At 45.5% G+C, this 21,500-nt stretch overlaps 1 long non-coding RNA gene across 10 annotated transcripts; it reads left to right on the top strand.

Annotated features, from left to right (window-relative positions):
- The first annotated feature begins 289 nt into the window (after positions 1-289).
- On the top strand, positions 290-17,555 carry LOC101122718 (uncharacterized). 10 transcript variants are annotated; one of them, XR_003591546.3, is made up of 10 exons: positions 290-421; positions 4,420-4,515; positions 8,427-8,653; positions 8,762-8,852; positions 9,375-9,459; positions 9,656-9,783; positions 10,167-10,321; positions 10,612-10,745; positions 12,802-13,149; positions 16,090-17,555. It is a non-coding gene; the product is annotated as an uncharacterized LOC101122718 (long non-coding RNA). The 10 variants fall into 10 exon arrangements; XR_006056187.2 differs by having other exon boundaries at positions 8,159-8,653; XR_009596333.1 differs by having other exon boundaries at positions 4,423-8,653.
- Positions 17,556-21,500: the final 3,945 nt, after the last annotated feature.

Here is a 21,500-nt window from a genome sequence, read left to right as displayed (position 1 = left end):
GCAAAACACACAGAAACATACACACACACATACAAATAGATATAAACACACAAATACACAGACATATACACACATCCGTGTGCACACACGTATATAGGCACATATCTACATATATACACACAGATAGACATATATGGATACATATTCACACACAAACACAAACAACCCACAGATGTCCCACACCAAGGCCTTGATTGATTGAGCTACTACATAGAGCACTTCTCGGAAAACCCCGCCCCCTGGGCTTCCTCTTTGAAAAGGGGCACCTCCCACAACATCCTCTGGAGGAAGTAAATCAGGGTGTGTTCTCAAAGGAGCGCTCACAACTCAAGCTTTCTCCGAGTCTTCACATGTTTCGCTGATCATGGATAAGGTCTGGGAAGTCCGAGAGCGGGTGCTGGCTACATTTCTCACACAGAAGGTAACAAAATTTTCCCTGATGTCCTGGACTGGATGCTCTTATGCGGCAGGGTCACCCAGTCTGCCCAAGAAGGCACCTGGCTGGCCAGGAAGTTGCCCATTCTATCTGGGGATCTGGTCAGCAGAGGGGGTCTGCCAAATGAACCTGTAATGGGCATCTGCCCTGTGGGGTGCCGACTTGGGAGTTTGGGGCGGGCTGATCCAGACCTGAGGGGAGGGCGAGGAACCATGGGGCCTTGAGAGGAGTCAGGGATGCGCAGGCCCGGGCAAGGGAGGGAACTGGGTGAGAACAGAGGGAAGGAGAAGCTCCAGGCCACCGAGGAGCCCTCAAAGGGTAAGGGCCGTTCTGGGAGGGGACATGTGGACGGTGTGGGCCCCAACAAGCGCTGTGCTTCCCCAGGGGGTCCTGGAGGCTGGCAGTTCCAACAGCGGGAGAGGTCACTGAGGCCTCCTTTTGCCTCGAGAACTGAAACTGCACAAGCAGCCCCGCCCCCGCTTTCCCTTCCCGCTTTCCCTTCCCTTCCTCGAGGGCAGTGACCCGCTCTTCATTCTCTGCCCCCTAAACTCTTCCCGCTTCCCGGCTTTCTAGATCCTTTTGGGCTCTGCCTACCACAGTCTTCCTCATTCTTCCTCATCCTGTGCCCTCGCGTTCTAGATTCTTCTGCCCGCGCTCCCCGCCCCTCCCTTGGCTCTGGCTCCTCTCCAGCCTCCACTTGTGGCATCAGTTAGTTTCACTTCCTCACACATCTCAGCATCTTGGAAGCTCAGCGGAAGGACATTTGAAGCCCAGAGATGACATTCCCTTTTTTCTTACATATACTAGTTTGCGGTATTTTGTTAGATTCCTCATGTAAGTGACATCCTATAGTATTTGCCACTGTTTTCTCCCACTTAATAGATTATGTTTACTCTTTTATTTTAACTAACCAGAAGTATCTAAAACACACCCACTGAGAAATGAGAAAGGGGCACAAATGAACTGATCTACAAAACAAATAAAATTATAGATGTAGAAAGGAATCTGATGGTACCTGGGGTAAAGGAGGGGAGGGATAAATTGGAAGACTGAGGTTGACATGTATACACTACTATATATAAAATAGGTGAGGAATAACGACCTTCTGTACAGCACAGGGAACTCTACTCAGTACCCTGTCATGACCGATATGGAAAAAGCTTCTAGAAAAGCGTGGATATATGTATAACTGACTCACTTAGCGGTATAACTGAAAGTAACACAACATTGTAAATCAACTATACCCCTAGAAAAAGATTTTTTTAAGGAAGGAAAAGAACAAAACTCTGAATGGAAAAGAAAATGAAAGTCAAAGCAATATACATGTACCAGGTACATACCAGTGTCTGGTATATATTATAATAATATGTATACTAAAAAAATGTATATATATATAATATATAATATGGGGCTTCCCAGGTGACACAGTAGTAAAGAATCCGTCTGCCAACACAGGAGATACAAGAGATTCAGGTTGAACCTCTGGGTCACGAAGATCCCCTGGAGTAGGAAATGACAACCCACTCCAGTATTCTTGCCTGGAAAATTCCATGGACAGAGGCTATATAGTCTATGGGGTCACAGTCGGACATGACTGAGCACACACACACACGCGTATATAATATACATGATGTGTATAATGTTCAGTTCAGTTCAGTCGCTCAGTCGTGTCTCACTCTTTGCGACCCCATGAATCCCAGCACGCCAGGCCTCCCTGTTCATCACCATCTCCTGGAGTTCACTCAGACCCACGTCCATCGAGTCCGTGATGCCAGCCAGCCATGCCATCCTCGGTCGACCCCTTCTCCTGCCCCCAGTCCCTCCCAGCATCAGAGTCCTTTCCAATGAGTCAACTCTTCACGTGAGGTGGCCAAAGTACTGGAGTTTCAGCGTTAGCATCATTCCTTCCAAAGAAATCCCAGAGTTGATCTCCTTCAGAATGGACTGGTTGGATCTCCTTGCAGTCCAAGGGACTCTCAAGAGTCTTCTCCAACACCACAGTTCAAAAGCATCAATTCTTCAGCGATCAGTCCAACTTCACATCCGACTCACAGTCCAACACTCCCATCCATACATGACCACAGGAAAAACCATAGCCTTGACTAGACGGACCTTAGTCGGCAAAGTGACGTCTCTGCTTTTGAATATACTATCTAGGTTGGTCATAACTTTTCTTCCAAGGAGTAAGCGTCTTTTAATTTCATGGCTGCAGTCACCATCTGCAGTGATTTTGGAGCCCCCAAAAATAAAGTCTGACACTGTTTCCACTGTTTCTTCATCTATTTCCCATGACGTGATGGGACCAGATGCCATGATCTTCGTTTTCTGAATGTGGAGCTTTAAGCCAACTTTTTCACTCTCCTCTTTCACTTTCATCAAGAGGCTTTTTAGTTCCTCTTCACTTTCTGCCATAAGGGTGGTGTCATCTGCATATCTGAGGTTATTGATATTTTTTCCCGGCAATCTTGATTCCAGCTTGTGTTTCTTCCAGTCCAGGGTTTCTCATGATGTACTCTGCATAGACGTTAAATAAGCAGGGTGACAATATACAGCCTTGATGGACTCCTTTTCCTATTTGGAAGCAGTCTGTTGTTCCATGTCCAGTTTGAACTGTTGCTTCCTGGCCTGCATACAGATTTCTCAAGAGGCAGGTTAGGTGGTCTGCTATTCCCATCTCTTTCAGAATTTTCCACAGTTTATTGTGATCCACACAGTCAAAGGCTTTGGCATAGTCAATAAAGCAGAAATAGATGTTTTTCTGGAACTCTCTTGCTTTTTCCATGATCCAGCGGATGTTGGCAATTTGATCTCTGGTTCCTCTGCCTTTTCTAAAACCAGCTTGAACATCAGGGAGGTCACGGTTCACGTATTGCTGAATCCTGGCTTGGAGAATTTTGAGCATTACTTTACTAGCATGTGGGATGAGTGCAATTGTGCGGTAGTTTGAGCATTCTTTTGCATTTCCTTTCTTTGGAATTGGAATGGAAACTGCCCTTTTCCAGTCCTGTGGCCACTGCTGAGTTTTCCAAATTTGCTGGCAGATTGAGTGCGGCACTTTCACAGCATCATCTTTCAGGATTTGAAACAGCTCAACTGCAATGCCATCACCTCCACTAGCTTTGTTCGTAGTGATGCTTTCTAAGGCCCACTTGACTTCACATTCCAGGATGTCTGGCTCTAGATAAGTGATCACATCATCATGATTATCTGGGTCATGAAGATTTTTTTTTGTACAGTTCTTCCGTGTATTTTTGCCTCCTCTTCTTAATATCTTCTGCTTCTGTTAGGTCCATACCATTTTTGTCCTTTATCGAGCCCATCTTTGCATGAAATGTTCCCTTGGTATCTCTGATTTTCTTGAAGAGATCTCTAGTCTTTCCCATTCTGTTGTTTTCCTCTATTTCTTTGCATTGATCGCTGAAGAAAGCTCTCATCTCTTCTTGCTATTCTTTGGAACTCTGCATTCAGATGCTTATATCTTTCCTTTTCTCCTTTGCTTTTCGCCTCTCTTCTTTTCACAGCTATTTGTAGATATATATCATATAATATATAATACATAATACAGTATATAATATATAGTAGATGTATATATTACATTTGTATGCATATGATATATTTTCCGTGGGTTAACATAGATAAATTAATGATATATGGAACGAAACAAGCCCTGAAACCCTTAAACTGTTGGGTTGCCCAGTCCAAGGGATGCTGATATTTGTACTACACAAGACAGCAACCAGTTAAACGTGAATTGTTCATGAAACAATATCATATACATCTTTAAAAAGACGTTTGGTCACCAACTAGCAAAAGCTGTTATGGTTTAATTTCTTTCTATATATCTTTGGAATCTATGCTATCTTTGGGAAATCTTAGAAGACGATATTGTATATTATTGTTAAAGAAGCCTCATCATTGAGGGAAGTTAACAGTAGGGATTTGGATATCCTTATTAATTATAAATACTGACTCCTCCTGTCCAGCAGGAAGAAGCCAGAGAGGATTCACTTGTTTCGCTGATCATGGACAAGGTCTTGGAAGTCCCAGAGCGGGTGGGGGCTGAATTTCTCACACAGAAGGTAACAAAACTTATAGAAGCTATTTTAACAACATGTGGAATGGAGCAAGCCCTGAGACCCTTTTACTGGTTGATCCCATACCCAATCAGAGGGATACTAACATTTGTACTACACAAGATTGCTTCGGTGGCATGCAACTGGAAGGTCAAGAAATTTTTTAAAAATAAGAGCGTATATATATTTGAAAAGATGGGTAATCAACCAACAGAAGTGATTGTGGCTTGATTTCTATTTATATATGCATTTGGGAGCTATAGTATCTTTGTGAACTATGTTTGGGGTTTTTTGTGGGGGGAGGGGGGCTTTTCATTTCTTCCGCCTCTTTGAGAAACACAGGCTTTATTAGGTTACTGCTGGGCAGAGGTTACAAAAGGGCTTTTGGGCTTCCTCCCAGGCTGGAGTAGATACTCCCAGAGGAGTAGTGTGTTTCCTCTGCCCTCTCCCTCAAGGCTGAATGCAGATGGCCCCATGTAGCCGGAAGACCTCTCCCTGGAGGACTGGTTTTTCCCTGATGTCCTGGACTGGCTGCTCTTACGCGGCAGGGTCACCCAGTCTGCCCGAGAAGGCACCTGGCTGGCCAGGAAGTTGCCCACTCTATCTGGGGATCTGGTCAACAGAGGGGGTCTGCCAAATGAACCTTTAATGGGCATCTGCCCTGTGGGTGCCGACTTGGGAGTTTGGGGCGGGCTGATCCAGACCTGAGGGGAGGGCGAGGAACCATGGGGCCTTGAGAGGAGTCAGGGATGCGCGGGCCCGGGCAAGGGAGGGAACTGGGTGAGAACAGAGGGAAGGAGAAGCTCCAGGCCACCGAGGAGCCCTCAAAGGGTAAGGACCGTTCTGGGAGGGGAAGTGTGGATGGTGTGGGCCCCAACAAGCGCTGTGCTTCCCCAGGGGGTCCTGGAGGCTGGCAGTTCCAACAGCGGGAGAGGTCACTGAGGCCTCCTTTTGCCTCGAGAACTGAAACTGCACAAGCAGCCCCGCCCCCGCTTTCCCTTCCCGCTTTCCCTTCCCTTCCTCGAGGGCAGTGACCCGCTCTTCATTCTCTGCCCCCTAAACTCTTCCCGCTTCCCGGCTTTCTAGATCCTTTTGGGCTCTGCCTACCACAGTCTTCCTCATGCTTCCTCATCCTGTGCCCTCGTGTTCTAGATTCTTCTGCCCGCGCTCCCCGCCCCTCCCTTGGCTCTGGCTCCTCTCCAGCCTCCACTGTGGCGACAGTTTGTTTCACTTCCTCACACATCTCAGCACCTTGGAAGCTCAGCGGAAGGACATTTGAAGTCCAGAGATGGACATTCCCTTTTTTCTTACATATACTAGTTTGCGGTATTTTGTTAGATTCCTCATGTAGGTGATATCGTATAGTATTTGCCACTGTTTTCTCCCACTTAATAGATTATGTTTACTCTTTTATTTTATCTAACCAGAAGTATCTAAAACGCACCCACTGAGAAATGAGAAAGGGGCACAAATGAACTGATCTACAAAACAAATAAAATTATAGATGTAGAAAGGAATCTGATGGTTACCTGAGGTAAGGAGGGGAGGGATAAATTGGAAGACTGAGGTTGACATGTACACAGTACTGTATATAAAATAGGTGAGGAGTAACGGCCTTCTGTATAGCACAGGGAACTCTACTCAGTACCCTGTCATGACCGATATGGAAAAAGAATCTAGAAGCGTGGATATATGTATAACTGACTCACTTAGCTGTGTAACTGAAACTAACACAACATTGTAAATGTTAGGTAAAAGACCAGGACACCAGAAAAGTGTCTAACAGGCTCTGTAATGGCGAAGCCCTCCCGGGCGAGGAAGTCCGCGCCCGGACTGTGTTGGGGGTGGCTTTTATCCGTTCGTTGCGAGGGATGGTCAGGCTAGAAGGACAGGGATTTGGATAGGTCACGAGGCCGAGGTGTCACAGGCTGACAGGTCCTTCTACGTGGCTGGGGTGGGGCGGCTTTAGCTGGCGAAGTGTGCTGTCTTCGGTCCCCGGGATCTGCGAGGCTCCTTCCGATAGGGACCTCCCCCGCCGGCAGGAGGGGGAGGAGGGGCGGCCCATCATGGCCCCCGGGGTCCGGCCTTACAGTAAATCAACTATACCCCCAGAAAAAAAATTTTTTTAAGGAAGGAAAAGAACAAAACTCTTAATGGAAACGAAAATGAAAGTCAGAGCAATATACCTGTACCAGGTACATACCAGTGTCTGGTATATATTGTAATAATATGTATACTATTGTACACCTTGGGAGCTTCCCTGGTGACACAGTAGTAAAGAATCCGCCTGCCAACACAGGAGATGCAAGAGATGCAGGTTGAATCTCTGGGTCACGAAGATCCCCTGGAGTAGGAAACGACAACACACTCCAGTATTCTTCCCTGGAAAATCCCATGGAACCTAATGGGCTATATAGTATATGGGGTCACAGTCGGACGTGACTGAGCGCACACACACAGACGTAGATAACATAATGATATATATCATATTATGTAATATATAATATAATACATAGTAAATGTATGTCATATTATGTAACATACATAATATAACATATAGTAGACACATGTATTACGTTTGTATGCAAAATATATATTTTCCGTGGGTTTCTCATAGATAAATTAATGATATATGGAACAAAACAAGCCCTGAAACCCTTGAACTGTTGAGTTGCCAGTCCAAGGGATGCTGATATTTGTACTACACAAGACAGCAACCAGTTAAACGTGAATTGTTTATAAAACAATATCATATACATCTTTACAAAGATGTTTAGTCGCCAACTAGCAGAAGCCGTTATGATTTAATTTCTTTTTATGTATCTGTTCGGAATCTATGCTATCTTTGCGAAATCTTAGAAGACGACATCGTATATTATTGCTAAAGAAGCCGCATCATTGAGGGAAGTTAACAGTAGAGATTTGGATATACTTATTAATTATAAATACCGACTCCTCTGTCTAAGAGAGAGGACTGATTTAAAACTGGTCAGACATCACTAACATGATAACAGGTTTCAGGAGACACAGATTACCAGCTTGGCTTCCTGTGGTGGCCGCTAAACTGATTTCCTTCAACACTGGCAAACATTTGGAAATCGAACTTTTGCTGTTCTAAGCAAGACACCAACTGTGCCTTCCTGGCAATGCATAGACTTGACCCTGGACATAAAGGATTACCAAAGTGTCTTGTGGTCTTCTGCCTGGTTCTCTGCTGACCGAGACTCCAACGGGGCCCAGAGCAGAGGAAGGGCCAGACGGTGACCGGGCAGGACCCTCGGACCCAGCCGAGTCTTCCACCTGCCTTTTGTCTGTAGAAAACCTTTCATCAAAGAATAAACTTGGGGACTTCCTTGGGGGTCCAGTGGGTGAAGACTCTGAACTTCCCCTGCAGGGAATGCAGGTTTGATCTGTGGCTGGGGAACAAGAATCCTACTTGCTGTGCGACGCGGCCAGAAAATAAAAAGTAAAAAGAATTTTTAAAGAGTAAATTGAATCAGAGAAGTGAGAAAATGAGGAAAGAAAAGGGAAACAGTCAAACAAGCCAAGATAATAATACTTCAGCCATTAGACAAAGTCAAGGACCTTTATTTAGTTCTTCCTCAAGGCCTATAGATATTGTTCTCTGCCTTGTATGTGAACTTTTTAGCAGATACTGAAACCCCTACCAGGTGGAGGAAGTTAACTGTATGTTGCCCACAAGCAAGTCAACCCCAGACCACTTGGATCCAGAAGGTTGATGACGCTGCCTCTTCATTACCTCACCACTGACCACGGCTTGGTAAACACTGTGAGACACCTCACTACCACCACCAGGCCGGGACACACGGTCTTAAGGTATTGCCTGCTGTGGCCCTCTTTGCCTCGCCAAACAGTAAAGCTAATTTGTTTCTACTTCACCCAACTCTTCCTTAAAGGTTTCATCCCGCACCACTGTACAGAGGCCGGATTTTGGCAACAAATTGGGCGTTCGGTGTGCGGTTGACTTAGGGGCAGCCCCACGGGGGTCCCCTGGCTTGATCCGACTCTCCAAGGTCATTCCTCCAAGCCAGGCTCTTTTGAGAAGGCAGAGGGTTGGAAGATTCCTACAGAGGCCAGGTTGCCTGGGACCCTTGTCAAGAAGGCTGAGCTCCAGTCATACGAGGTACTGCATCCAGGCAGTGGGGGCTCTGAGTCAGAAGTGGAGGGCGAAGGAGGACCACCCTAGAAGCTGGGGAGGCCACCTTCGCCTTAAAGAAGTTTCTTTCTCCAGCCTATGCCAGCCTGAATTTTTCTGCTCCAAAGAATTATTTGGAGGAAGGAGAAAGCATCGGGGACGTGGAGACACCTTGGCCAGCATCTGGGTAAGTCCCCAGGTGAATATTCTGAGGCTCCTTTGAAACAGGAGGGGAAAGGGCAGGGCACAACCTTTGACATATCCCGAGGGCACAACAGAAACTAATTACAATCAAATGGGTTCAAGATGGCCGACAAGTCAACTTGACGAGACCTTGATCCTTGGTATAAACTCACTGTAACACATCAGCAAGCTAAATGGCACGTCCAAGGTGCCAGGACAGTTCCGAGGTCAAACATCAAAGACCAAAAAGTGGGCCGTGGTCCAACTCCTGGAATTCCCCTCCCCTTCCTCAAAACTCTTGGGATAATCCTCCCACTTATGAGTCTGTGAAATTAGCCAGCCCATGAAAACTAAGCACACCACGCTTCCAGGCCGTGGCACTCGCCCTCTGGAATGGCTCACACTCTGTCTGTGGGGAGTGTTTCTCTATGAATAAATCCACGTCTTACCCATCACTTTGTCTCTCACTGGATTCTTTCTGTGATGAGACATCAAGAACCTGAGCTTTCTTATGTCTTGAAACCAGGTCTGTGATCTCAGCTGGAAGACCATGGGTTTTGGCTGGGTTCGAGGTTCGAGTTCCAGCACATGGGTTCAAGTCCCAACCTGCGGTAAGCAGCTTCACCTTCCACATGCTCATCTGAGGAACTTTCGATTCCATCTGGGGAACATTCAGCTTCCATCTGGGTATTTCAATTTGGAAATTCCACCTGTAAGATACCACTTGGATAAAAATCACAGGCTGAGCAGGAATTGGAAGCAGCCACTCTGAGCTTTATGCTTTCTGTTTTTCTCCCCCTGCTATAGGCTTTCATTAGCTGGTGAGGTCTGGTTTGCATTTGGTTTACTCATTTCTGATCAAAATTGGAAAGTGCTTCTTTGATTCCATCACACAGCCTCATAAGAAAAATTTTGGCTGACTGGTCGACCTGTAGGTAAGGAAAAGATATTTTAACATCGAGTGGTCACAATACTCTTTAGATGCTGGAGAGAACTGATTGGGATGATACTCTTGAAATTCCAAAACTGGCTTTTTTTGCATGTGCAGTTAGAGAAAGCTGGCTTGAGAAAATACCTATACCTATACATATACATATATATATATATATATATATATATATACATATATATATATATATATATATTTTTTTTTTTTTTCAAAAACACTGACCCTGAGAGAACAGAAACATTCTAATATTCTTAGGAGAAACTTGAAGTTAAGCTTTGTCATGTCCTTGAAGTGTTAGGGAAAACAAACTGAAACTGCCTACCCTGGCCAGGCACCATAGTAACTCTTTGCCTATGTACTTCAAAACAGGAAGTCCTGGTCAGAAATGTGGAACTAACAAGCTACTATGAACTGGACGAATTCAGGAAAGTCCAGAAGGAGAGACACCGGTTCATATGTCCTACCAGCCTCCCAGAATCCTCCTCACTGGAATCCATCTTGGCTGAGCGATGTTTGCACCACCAGTAAGGACCCTAAGTCAGAATGATTGGCCAGAGACAACCCAGAAACTTATCCTATTACCATAAAACTCGAGAACTTGAGCCACGTGGCAGAACAGTTCTCCTGGGTTCCGTTTCCCCGCTCCTCTGCCCCTGGGCACCCCTTCCCAAGAAGGACTCTTGCTTTCTCAGCATGTGCATCTCCTCACACAATTCATTTCTGAAGGTTAGACATGAGCCCACTCTCTGGCCCTGGGAGGGGTCCCTTTCCTGCATCAAATGTCAACTCTTGTGGGACCTCTTCTTCACTACAGCTGACATCCTAACCACTTGGGGCTACTCGGTGACCAGCTCGCCCACCAGTGAACCAGAGCCAGTGGCCATAACTGGAACCTTTTGTCCCTGATCTCCTCCTGATGCAGACAACTGGCCAGAGTGCCCTGACCAGGTAAGGAAAAAGAAAATGACTTCTTTCCCTTCCCTCTTTCTTTCCCCTTCCCTCTTTCTTTCCTCTTTTCAACCTCTCCTATCCTACCCTTTTCTCCTTCTGTCCTGGTCCTGGATGCAGGAGTCGGTTTGAAGGGCCTCACTTGATCTGAATGTGGGAGCCTGGTCACCTCCGGTGGGCAGAGAACTTGCCCCGTCCTCCCTTCCTAGAAGCCGAGGGAAAAGTCCTGTAACCCCTGGGCATTTGCAGGTGTCAAGAAACATCTGTAAGGCCACCCCTTTTGTCTCCCCTTCTTCCCTTCTTTCAACCTGGCCTCCTTCCCTCCCTTGGAACTCTTTGAAGGCCTGAGATGTTTCCATTTCCTCTGTTAGCACTAAGATCTGAAGTTCTGTGTCTCAGTAGGAGGTTTTCTGAGGGACTTCAACCTTGTGTTTAAGGGAGGGTCTGATTAGGACGGCTGGGCCTGTGTGTGTTTTATACTCTGTGGTTTGTGATGGCCATCCTGCCTTGTGACCTGGGATAACATGGTGTGGTCACTGTATTGTTTAGATTCCAGAGAAAGTTGATTTAGGCAAAACTCTTAAAAGACTCATTCCGAAACTGGTTCTTTTTGCATATACAGTTAGTAAAAGCAAGCTTAATCAAACATCTTTTGAGAATTCTGACTCGGAGGGAACAAGTCCTACTTAGAGAACTTGATTTTCCCTCCCTGTGCCTTGAGACTAGGGCTCTCAGAAACACTTACTTAGACCAGACCATCTGATTCCTGAGACAGAGAAAAATAGGAAGAAGCCTTTAAAATTTTTACCTATTCCAACAGGTATTTATAAACTAGTGAATTTTATGATACCTGATTTTCATGACTGAGTTTAGAAAATGAAGCTAGATCTCCCATTCTGTCTGTCTGGATATATGTATGTCTCAGTATGTGTCTTTTCCTTTGGATAATATTGCAGAGGTTAATTCATAAATGAGCTAAATTTAATTGGCTTAAAGAAAAGTAAGTGCTTACTAATCAAACAATTCTAAATACAAGAGAAATTGAAGTGAAAGTCGCTCAGACGTGTTCGACTCTTGGTGACCCCATGGACCATACAGTCCGTGGGATTCTCCAGACCAGAATACTGGAGTGGGTAGCCGGTCCTTCTCCAGGGCATCTTCCCAACCCAGGGATCGAACCCAGGCCTCCCACACTGCAGGCAGATTCTTTACCAGCTGAGCCACTAGGAAATTAAGCTAAATGAATTTCAAGTTCATGTGAACTAGGAAATATTTTGTATTAAACTAATACATGGTATTAAAGTTTATTAGTTGATCTAATTAGTATAGACATGTCTTCAGAGTCATCAATGTGACGTGTAATATTTCTGTTCTGCTTAGGGCTTCCCTGTGGCTGAGACGGTAAAGCGTCTGCCCACAATGCGGGAGACCCGGGTTCAATTCCTGAGTCAGGAGGAGCCCCTGGAGAAGGAAATGGTAATCCACTCCAGCACTCTTGCCTGGAAAATCCCATAGACGGAGGAGCCTGATAGGCTACAGTCCACGGGGTCGCAAAGAGTTGGACACGACTGAGCGACTTCACTTCACTAGGTTTACTACAGATCAAATAAGATCTTATTCTATCTGTTACAAAATTTTCAGCAAGAAAAGTAACTCAGTGTGGAAAAAACTTTTTAAGGAAAGTAAGCTCTGTAAGTGTTTTCTGTAAGAGAAGGTGTGAGAAATGAAGTAGTACTGAAAAGAGTTAGGCATGATCAGGCTTTTCTAAGATTGAAATGAATTGAGTGGGTAGATGGATTTTGTTAGAAATGGGCTAGAACAAAACTGGATTTGTTCTATGCTTCCAAAGTATTCTTGAAATGCTGCTTTTGACAACAGACTGTGTGTTTCTTTGCCTTTAAATGATTTGCATTTGCTTTTGAGATCTCTTGTTACTTTGGTTGAGGAATCAATATTGTCTCACAGTGACAGAAGATCTTATTTGACCAAGTATTTCCAAACATTTTGACAAGTTCTCCAAATATCAAGTTTTAATTAAAGTTCTTTTGATTTCCAGCTAACCTTGAGATACTTGAGAGCTTCCCCGAGGTATCTTAAAGAAAAATATTTAGGAGTCAACCCTGAATATTCACTGGAAGGATTGGTTGCTGAAGCTGAAGCTCCAGTACTTTGGCCACCTGATTCCAAGAGCCGACTCATTGGAAAAGACTCTGATGCTGGGAAACATTGAAGGCGAAAGGAGAAAGGGGCAGCAGAGGATGACATGGTTCGAGAGCATCACTGACTCAATGGACGTGAATTTGAACAGACTGGGAGAAAGTGGAGGACAGAGGAGCCTGGTGTGCTACAGTCCATGGGGTTGCAGAGTCAGACACAACTTAGTGACTGAAAAACAACAAATTTGGTATGTTAAGTTAAATGTAATCATTTGTAATTCTGGTTACTGTAACCAAGTTTTTTTTATTGATTACACTGTAATCAGATGTTTTACCATTCCTCTGAAGTATCTATAGATACTTTTGTACCCTGCTGCTATCAAGGGTATTTTGTAACCTTAATGCTTCCTCATCAAGGAGATTCATAGAAAGACTGTGGAAGCAGTTACAGTAGTTGCACAGGCTGGATGGTGACTGGGCAGGGATTCTGGCCCATGCAGATAAAAGCAAGGAGCTGTCCTGCCCCTGGGGCCCCTAGATCAGGAATCCAGAGATTTTCACTCCCTGACAGGCAGGGTCGATGTCCCTACTCAGCCTTGAAGCAGTTACAGAAGATGGACCATCGCCCCTCTGCTTCACAAAAGACTATGGGAATAACATCTCTGAGGGAGGAATGAAATAGGAGGAAAGGGAGCGGAACACAACCTTTAAAAGAATGACGTAGCCATAGGATATGATGAACCCTGGTTAGAACTGTGGGGCCCAGGTCAAGAACTAGGAGATCCCGGCTGAGGGCCTGTCCAAACAGGTGGGGGCTCTTTCTGAACCCCTGAGGTAATACTGTCCAAGTCATCTGTTGGTGTTTTTCTCTTGGGACCTCCCAGTCAAAGGCAAAAAGATATTGGGATTCTTTAGCCAGTGGTATGCAAAAAGATGCATCTTTGAGATCCAAGACTGTAAACCACTTGGCACTGGGTGGGATTTCTCCCAAGATTACATAGGGATTGGGTACTGTGGGATGGAGGGGGACTACAGCTTCATTTGTGATCTGGAGATCTTGAACCATTCCCCAGGCTCCATCCTTTTTCTTTACTGAGAGGATTGGGGTGTTACATGGCCAACTGTTGGGGACCAATAGCCCACAAGCAAGGAATTTATTTATTAAAGGCTGTTGTCCCTCCCGAGCCTCTCTTTTGAAGGGATATTGTTTCTTGTTAGGAAACTGAGTGGGATCTCAGAGGACAGTGATGACCGGTTCAGCTTGGTGGGCTCGTCCAGGAGCCCCCTGTTCCCACACCTGGGGGTTAATTTTGTCTTCCCATAGTTTTTGGTCCCTCTCAATTGGAGGTGTAATGGGTTCTTCAGTAGTAACCAGGAGCTGTAGGGCTCTGAAAAGCTTCCCATCACAAGGGTGGTCCCCAGTTTAGTGAGTATGTCTCTTCCCATTAAGGGAGTAGGACACTCAGGGACCACCAGAAACTGGTGGGAAAATATTGTCCATCCCAGCAACAAAGGAGTGCTCGGGTGAATCTTTTAGTAGTTGCTTTTCCTGTAGCACCCCAAATGGTACAGGTTTGGAAGGAGAAGGGTCCGGAGTAGGAGATCAAGACAGAGTAGGTAGCCCCTGTGTCAACCAAGAAATTCTCGGACCTACCTGCCACATCCAGTTGCACCCTGGGCTCCAGCCTCCGTGATGGTTATCTGTTACAGGCGGGCTGGCTGGAGCGGGCTGCTTCAGTCCTCTTGAACCATCATGAGGGTAGGCTTGGCGCTTGACCTTGAGGCTCTTGGGTCCTGAGGGCAGAGTGCCACCCAGTGTCCCAGTTGATGGCATTTGTGGCAGCCGTTTTAGGAGACTTGTCACGGTTTGGACACTCTTTGGCCCAGTGAAAGGCTAAAAGAGGCCCTCCAAAAGTTTACTAGAAAGGTCCTTCAGAAAAACAGGCCTCCAAACAACTATGAAACAAGTGGTCTCCTCTTGTCCCACTTGCCAATGAAACAACCCCCAAGGAGCTCAAAGACCCCAGCTGGCCCAGCCTGTCCAAGGACGTGGGGCCTACCCAGGAGACTGGCAGATGGACTTCACCCTGATGCCACTATATAATAGTATAATAGTATATAATAAATACCTATTAGTCATGAGAGATACATTCACAGGATGGACTGAAGGCTTTCCCACCCGGACTGAGAAGGCTGAGGAGGCAGGAAAAAAAGAACTGTTCCATGAAATCATTCCAAGATTTGGTCTGCCCAGGTCATTACAAAGTGACAATGGGACATCATTTACTTCTAAGGCCACGCAAGGGGTCTCTAAAGCATTGGGCATTACTGATTATGTCCATGTGCCTGGAGGCCTCAATCTTTAGGAAAAGTAGAAAGAGCCAATCAATTCTTAAAATCAGAGATAAAAGAGATAACCCAGGAGACCTCCCTGGGATGGAAGGAGGCTTTACCAATAGGTCTCCTCTGCACCTGTATTGCCCCTAAGAACAGGTTAGTCTTAGTCCTTATGAGATGCTATATGGGAGACCTTTTGTTTCTGTCCATAACCTTCTAGATCCAGAGGTTCACACCGTCCAGTCTTATACCATGGCCATTGGGCAATTCCAACAGGATATGCGATGTGGGGTATGAACCAGGACCCAAAAGATTCTAAGGAGTCACCACTATATGCTCCAGGGACCCAGGTCCTAATCAAAGCCTGGAAAGATGGGTCCCCAAAAGCTCAACTCCAGCCCACATGGAAGGGCCCCTACCCTGTAATACTTTCTACCCCTGCAGCAGTCAAGCTGCCAGGACATGACTCCTGGACTCACTATTCACAAGTCAAGCCATGGGAGAAAACAGAAGAAGACACTCAATACACCTGTGAGCCCCTGGGAGATCTCAGATACCTATTCAGGACTACAAATGAGTGCCATTCCTATGAACACACCCAAAATCTGGTTTCTGAGGATAAGATTTCTTAGGATAGCTCTAAAGAGCCAACACAGCTTGGTAGAGACTGTACTCCAAAACAGACAGGAGATAGATCTTCTGATCTCTGAACAAGCAGGGACTTGAGCCATCCTGGCGATGTGAATTTGAAATTGGCTAATGCCCCTACTAGTCCTTGTCATGCTATATTGATGACGCTTATGATTATTCCATGTACTGTCAATTATCTAACCTGTTTTGTCTCTTCCCAGGTCAACAAGCTGCAACATGCAGTGCCAGTTCAACAAAGATATAAAACTACAGCCGACCACGGAAAATACCACTCACCCTTAGATGGACACCGCTATAAGGACTCTGAGGCTTGAGACTAGCAAGAGGGGGAGGCCCAATACCCCTCGCCGTCCCAGTTCAGCAGGAAGTAGCCAGAAAGACCTCGACGCCCCTAATCCCAAAGAATTGGGCCTTCCATCTCTTGAGGGGGTAATGTTAGGTAGTTAGAATAGGGAAAAGGAGTCCGGAATGGCGGTGGCTACAAGATAAGGAACAGAAAAGCCCGCGAAAATAGAACACAAGAAGGTCTGAGGACTGGAGTGAGGACCTCAGGTAAAACAAACAACACTCCTGACTGGCCCAATTTACATAGGACAGGCCCAGGAAAAAAACATACAAAAAGAGGAGCCAAAGCTAGCTCGCTCTCTCTCTCTCTCTCACCCGCGTGCCGGGGCGCTCATCGCTTCGTGTCTTTGGATAAACGTGCCCTCACGCCTCGAAGATGGATTTTCCTGCTATCTTCTAAATAAAATAGAGCTGTAACACTGATTTGTCTAAGAGCTATAACACGGTCCGTTCAAGGTCTGAGAGCTATAACACGGTCTGTCCAAGACCCGATAGCTGTGACACGCCCAGGGGGCTTTCATGTCCGTCACTCCAAATCTTTGTTGTGACGAGGCAGAACCAATGAGCATACACTCGCCTGATAGACCCAACTAAAGCCAAGATGCAGAGTCGAATTCCACTAGACCCTGAGCCTCAGTATATGCTCACTGTAACATATCAGCAAGCTAAGTGACCATCCAGCACCTTGGCAAAGTGAATAACCACGGTTTCACACTGATCTATGATTCTACCTGATTTAGTGTTTCAACTCCTTTTGATATTTTCAACAAAACTTCCTAAATCAAATTCTAATGAAGTCTTCTTGACCCCTAGCTAACTCTGGGATGCTTCAAAGGGCCCCTGAAACAGGACAAAGAGAGATATTAAGCTAATTAGGTTCCTTTGGTAGGTTAAACTACACGGGCAATATTATCAAATGAGTAATATGTTGAGGTCCTTTTGGAAAATCTAAGCTACTCCATTTTGTTAGCAGAAAAACTCCATTTTGTAAGGTTCCGGAAAAGAGCCTTTGGAAAGCCTGTGATCTCACCCCACCACCCACGAGCCAATTGGACCCCAGACCAGAATCTCCTGACTTAACGTTCAGGAACTCGTGGTCTACTTAGGTAATAGGGACCAATCAAAACCAACACACAATCCTTTGAAAGAAAGTGACCAATCAGACGTCCCCTACCTAGAAATTCTTTTTTTTCCATGAACACTCCCTATATAAGCAATGTAACGCAAAACCCAGGGCTCCTCCCTATAGCCGCTGTGTCGGTATCCGGTGGGAGCCCCAGCTCGAGCTTGGTAATAAAAACTCTCTTGTTTTTGCATGGGATATCGGCTCCCTGGTGGTCACTGGGAGATTTTGCGACTTGGGCATAACACTCTAATGGACTGGAACCTGGTGGTCCAGAGTCGACGATAAGAAAGTAAAAGAGAGAAAGAGGCTCATATTCCTTGGTTTATGCAGAAAACCAATAAAGTGCTTTGACTCAGGGCTTGCGTCGCTCACAAAGGCACCTGGCGCCCTCTCGAGGTGGGTGAAGGCACAGGGTGCCTTCCTGAGAGGGTCTTAGGAGCCTGGGCAGGAGTGTGAGCACAGCGGGTCTCTGCGCTCCAAAGAGTTAGCCAGAGAGAGAGAGAGAGAGAGAGAGAGACACGGGGACCAAAGCTCTGATGGAGCAAAGTGTTTTATTCAACATTATGTGGGTATTTATACTGTCTTACAAGATAGCTTTTTTAAGCAGAGATAAAATCAAAACTTACAGGTTATCAAGGAAACATGAGGTCATCCATATGAAAGAGAGAGGGTTGTAAATAATCACTTTTACCGTATGGTTCATAAAATGGAAGAGGGTCATAAATAGTTACTTATCACAGCATGGAAAAACAAAAGAAGGAAATGCATGCACTCCTAAGCCCCAGCAGTAGTTTGCTACTCCACTGAATATTCCTGAATATTCAGGAATTAATAAGGGACAGAGGATTCATGACAGATCCAAAACAGCACACAGGAAGCCTCCTCTTAAATGCTTCCTGACAATTCCCCCTATTTTATTATATTTGTAAAATGAAATTTGGTTTGTTCCCAGTTGTAGGCACTATGATTAAAATGAACAGGAGTAACACAAAATTGAAGTAATCTGGAAGCAAGTCCAGCCATGGGACTTTCTCCCCAAGGTCGTTGGAGATTTCCTGGTAACCACAAATTACCTCGAGATCAAAGAATCAAAAGGGAATCATTTCTTAAAGAGATAGAGGAGTTAAGACAAGTATATGGTTTGCAATTAATACAAGTTACACAACATAAAGTCCTATTAAATTGTCAATGTTATGCCCAGAGTCGGAGTCCCCAAAACTGAGAGAATAAGACGTCCACAGCAATGCAAAAGCATAAAGGGGTTTATTACTAGCTCGAGCCAGGGCCCAGGTTTTATCCAGCACAGTGGAATCTGACAAAGGCCCCTTGCTCTGAATCACATATACTTTTATACAGACGGTTCTTTGTTTCTGTAACAGCATAGCTGATTGGTTAAACCATACGTGCACGCGGGACTTTTAAACCTCATATCCCTATCTGGATTGGCTCGGGTCTGGCGCGGGCGGGGGGGCTATGGGGATTTTTTTGATTGGTCTAACTACACTGCCTGTGGGCTTGCCCCTTAGAGCCTGTCCTGGCTTCAGTTTGGTCCTAACAGTCAATTTCCTATGGCTGTAACAAAAGGAAGTGGGACACAGGCCTGTATAACATGTGACTGATTATAGCGAAAGAAATAGTTACTATGACCACGACGGGTTCCTGTGAAATGTCCGGTCCAAGTTCCAAGTTCTTCGGTGCTCAAGCAAATGTGCAAATGTCCCATTGTTCAGGCCCCTCTGTTGCTCGAGGACCATCCTAGGACGAGGTGGGGCTAATCCACCGGCAAGCCCCCAAGAAGTCCTTCGTCATGACAATGTTCCATCATAGTGTCAGTGACCTTCCATGTCACTTGCGTAACAGTCACACACCGTGCTGTTAACATCTTCTGAGCAGTTAGATAACCACATACCATGGGGTCCCCAATCAACAATTGTATGATTAGCCAGAAACATTAATTTTGCTAATTTGGCTTGACATTAGTCCCAACGAAGAGGAGTATATGTAAAGTTCTTATAAGGAAGTGAAAGTGAAATCGCTCAGTCTTGTCCGACTCTTTGTAACCCCATGGACTGTAGCCTACCAGGCTCCTCTGTCCATGGGATTTTCCAGGCACTAGTAATGGAATGGATTGCCATTTCCCTTTGCATAATGTTCTTTGTTCTTTCCCTAACACTTTCCCTAAAGTCTCAGTAGTATAAACATGGTTTACAGACAAAGAAAGGGCAGTAAATAATCCAAGCAACATCTGAAAATCCTTTTTGGGAGGCAGGACGAAAACCCAAGTTTGTCAGCTAACGTTTATACACAATTCTGCTGGGCCCACGCACAGGGGAAGGACTTCATAGCCTAAAGATATGTTAATGAGTTTTCCCTCCTCCCCAGGGTGTGAGGGCCCTTTCACGTTCCAGGGAAGGGGCATGTGGGTGGAGTCAATGGTTGACAAGATCTGTTTTTCCCGGTCCATTCTATGTCCTGCAATAGAGGGGGGTTGCCTATGTAAGCTCAGTAAGTGTGATTAGTCAGAGCTGCAGCGGGGGAGGTACAGGCCAAAAGACTGAGCATTGCCAGAAGAACGTATTCAGGACTCTGAGGCATTCCCTGTAGAGAGACCAAATTTTCAGCTCGATTAGTAAGGGTTTTTATTTGTCCCCAAGTGGGGAGATCATAAGGATGAGGCCACGGAGGGAGGTGCTTCTTGGAGATCTTCAGAACCGACATGGCCCGTATTGGAATTGCTTCCTCCTGGGGTCCTTGTTGTCCCGTCTCCATTTTGAAGGCTGGGGGACCCCTTGGGTCAAATCTTCCGAAGAGGAAGCCATGTGAGTTCGTTGGATCCATCTGAGGAAATACAAGCATACCCTTTCCCCTGTAAGATTAATTTCCCCCATTTCCAGTTTTTCGTGAACTCGTCCTGGTTCCAAATGGGCAGAGGAAGAGAGGTGACCTTCAATTCCTCGAAGTGCTTCTCTGCCCTCGTTAAAATATCTCCCTGTGGTGAGTTTAAAAATTTTAAAACAAATAAAGCTGTATTAACAGTAGGTACAGGTTTAGAAAATATCTTATGTTGGAATTGTTAGGTAGAATAGGGAAAAGGAGTCCAAAATGGCGGTGGCTAAAAGACAAGCAAGGGAAAAGCCGGCGAAGATAGGACAAAAGAAGGTCCGAGGACCAGAGTGAGGACTTCAGGTAGAACAAACAGCTCTCCTGGCTGAGCCCAGTTTGTGTAAGGCAGACCCAGGGGGAGGAAAAACACATAAAAGGAGGAGCCAAAGCACTTTCTCTCTCTCTTCCTCTCCCACGTGTGTGGGCTCTTTCTCTCTCTCTCCCTCTCTCTCTCCCTCCCCACGAGCTCCTCTACTTTCTTCTCTTCAGATCTTTGGGTTGGCATGCCCTCATGCTTCGAGGACGGATTCTCCTGCTATCTTCTAAATAAAACAGAGCTGTAACACTGATTTGCCTAAGAGCTATAACACGGTTTGTCCAAGACCCGAGAGCTGTGATGCGCCGAGGGCTTTAATGTCGGTCGCTCCAAATCTTTGTTGTGACGAGACAAAGAACCGAGCAACATACACCCTCGTGACAGAATCTAGTAAAGTCTGCTTTAAATAAGGAAGACAGTAGTGTTCCTGTGTATTCCCCCTTTTAAAATTTTTTTATTTGCAACTTTAGTGTGTGATGTGTTCATTCGACTATGCCTTGTGCCTGTGGATTATAAGGAATACCTGTAATATGTTTAACAGAAAAAGATTGTAAAAATTGTTTAAAGTGTCTAGAAATATAGGCAGAACCATTGTCTGTTTTTTTATAGAACTAGGAGTTCCCATTACAGCAAAACAAGCCAGTAAGTGAGTTATATTCACTTTTCACTTTCATGCATTGGAGAAGGAAATGGCAACCCACTCCAGTATTCTGGCCTGGAGAATCCCAGGGATGGCAGAGCCTGGTGGGCTGCCGTCTATGGAGTCGCACAGAGTCGGACACGACTGAAGCGACTTAGCAGCAGCAGCAGCCACAGCAGGAGTTCCCATTACAGCAAAACAAGCTAAGAAGTGAGTTATAACGTGTTGTGTAGCCTCACCGTGAAGAGGTGTGGCCCAAATAAAAGAAGTATTAGTGTCGATACAGACATGCAAGAAAGAA

This window comes from Ovis aries, chromosome 14 (genome assembly GCF_016772045.2).
Source record: "Ovis aries strain OAR_USU_Benz2616 breed Rambouillet chromosome 14, ARS-UI_Ramb_v3.0, whole genome shotgun sequence".
NCBI classification, from domain to species: Eukaryota; Metazoa; Chordata; class Mammalia; order Artiodactyla; family Bovidae; genus Ovis; species Ovis aries.
The sequence above is the reverse complement of the archived record's forward strand: the minus strand, read 5'-3'. Positions and strand labels throughout refer to the sequence as shown.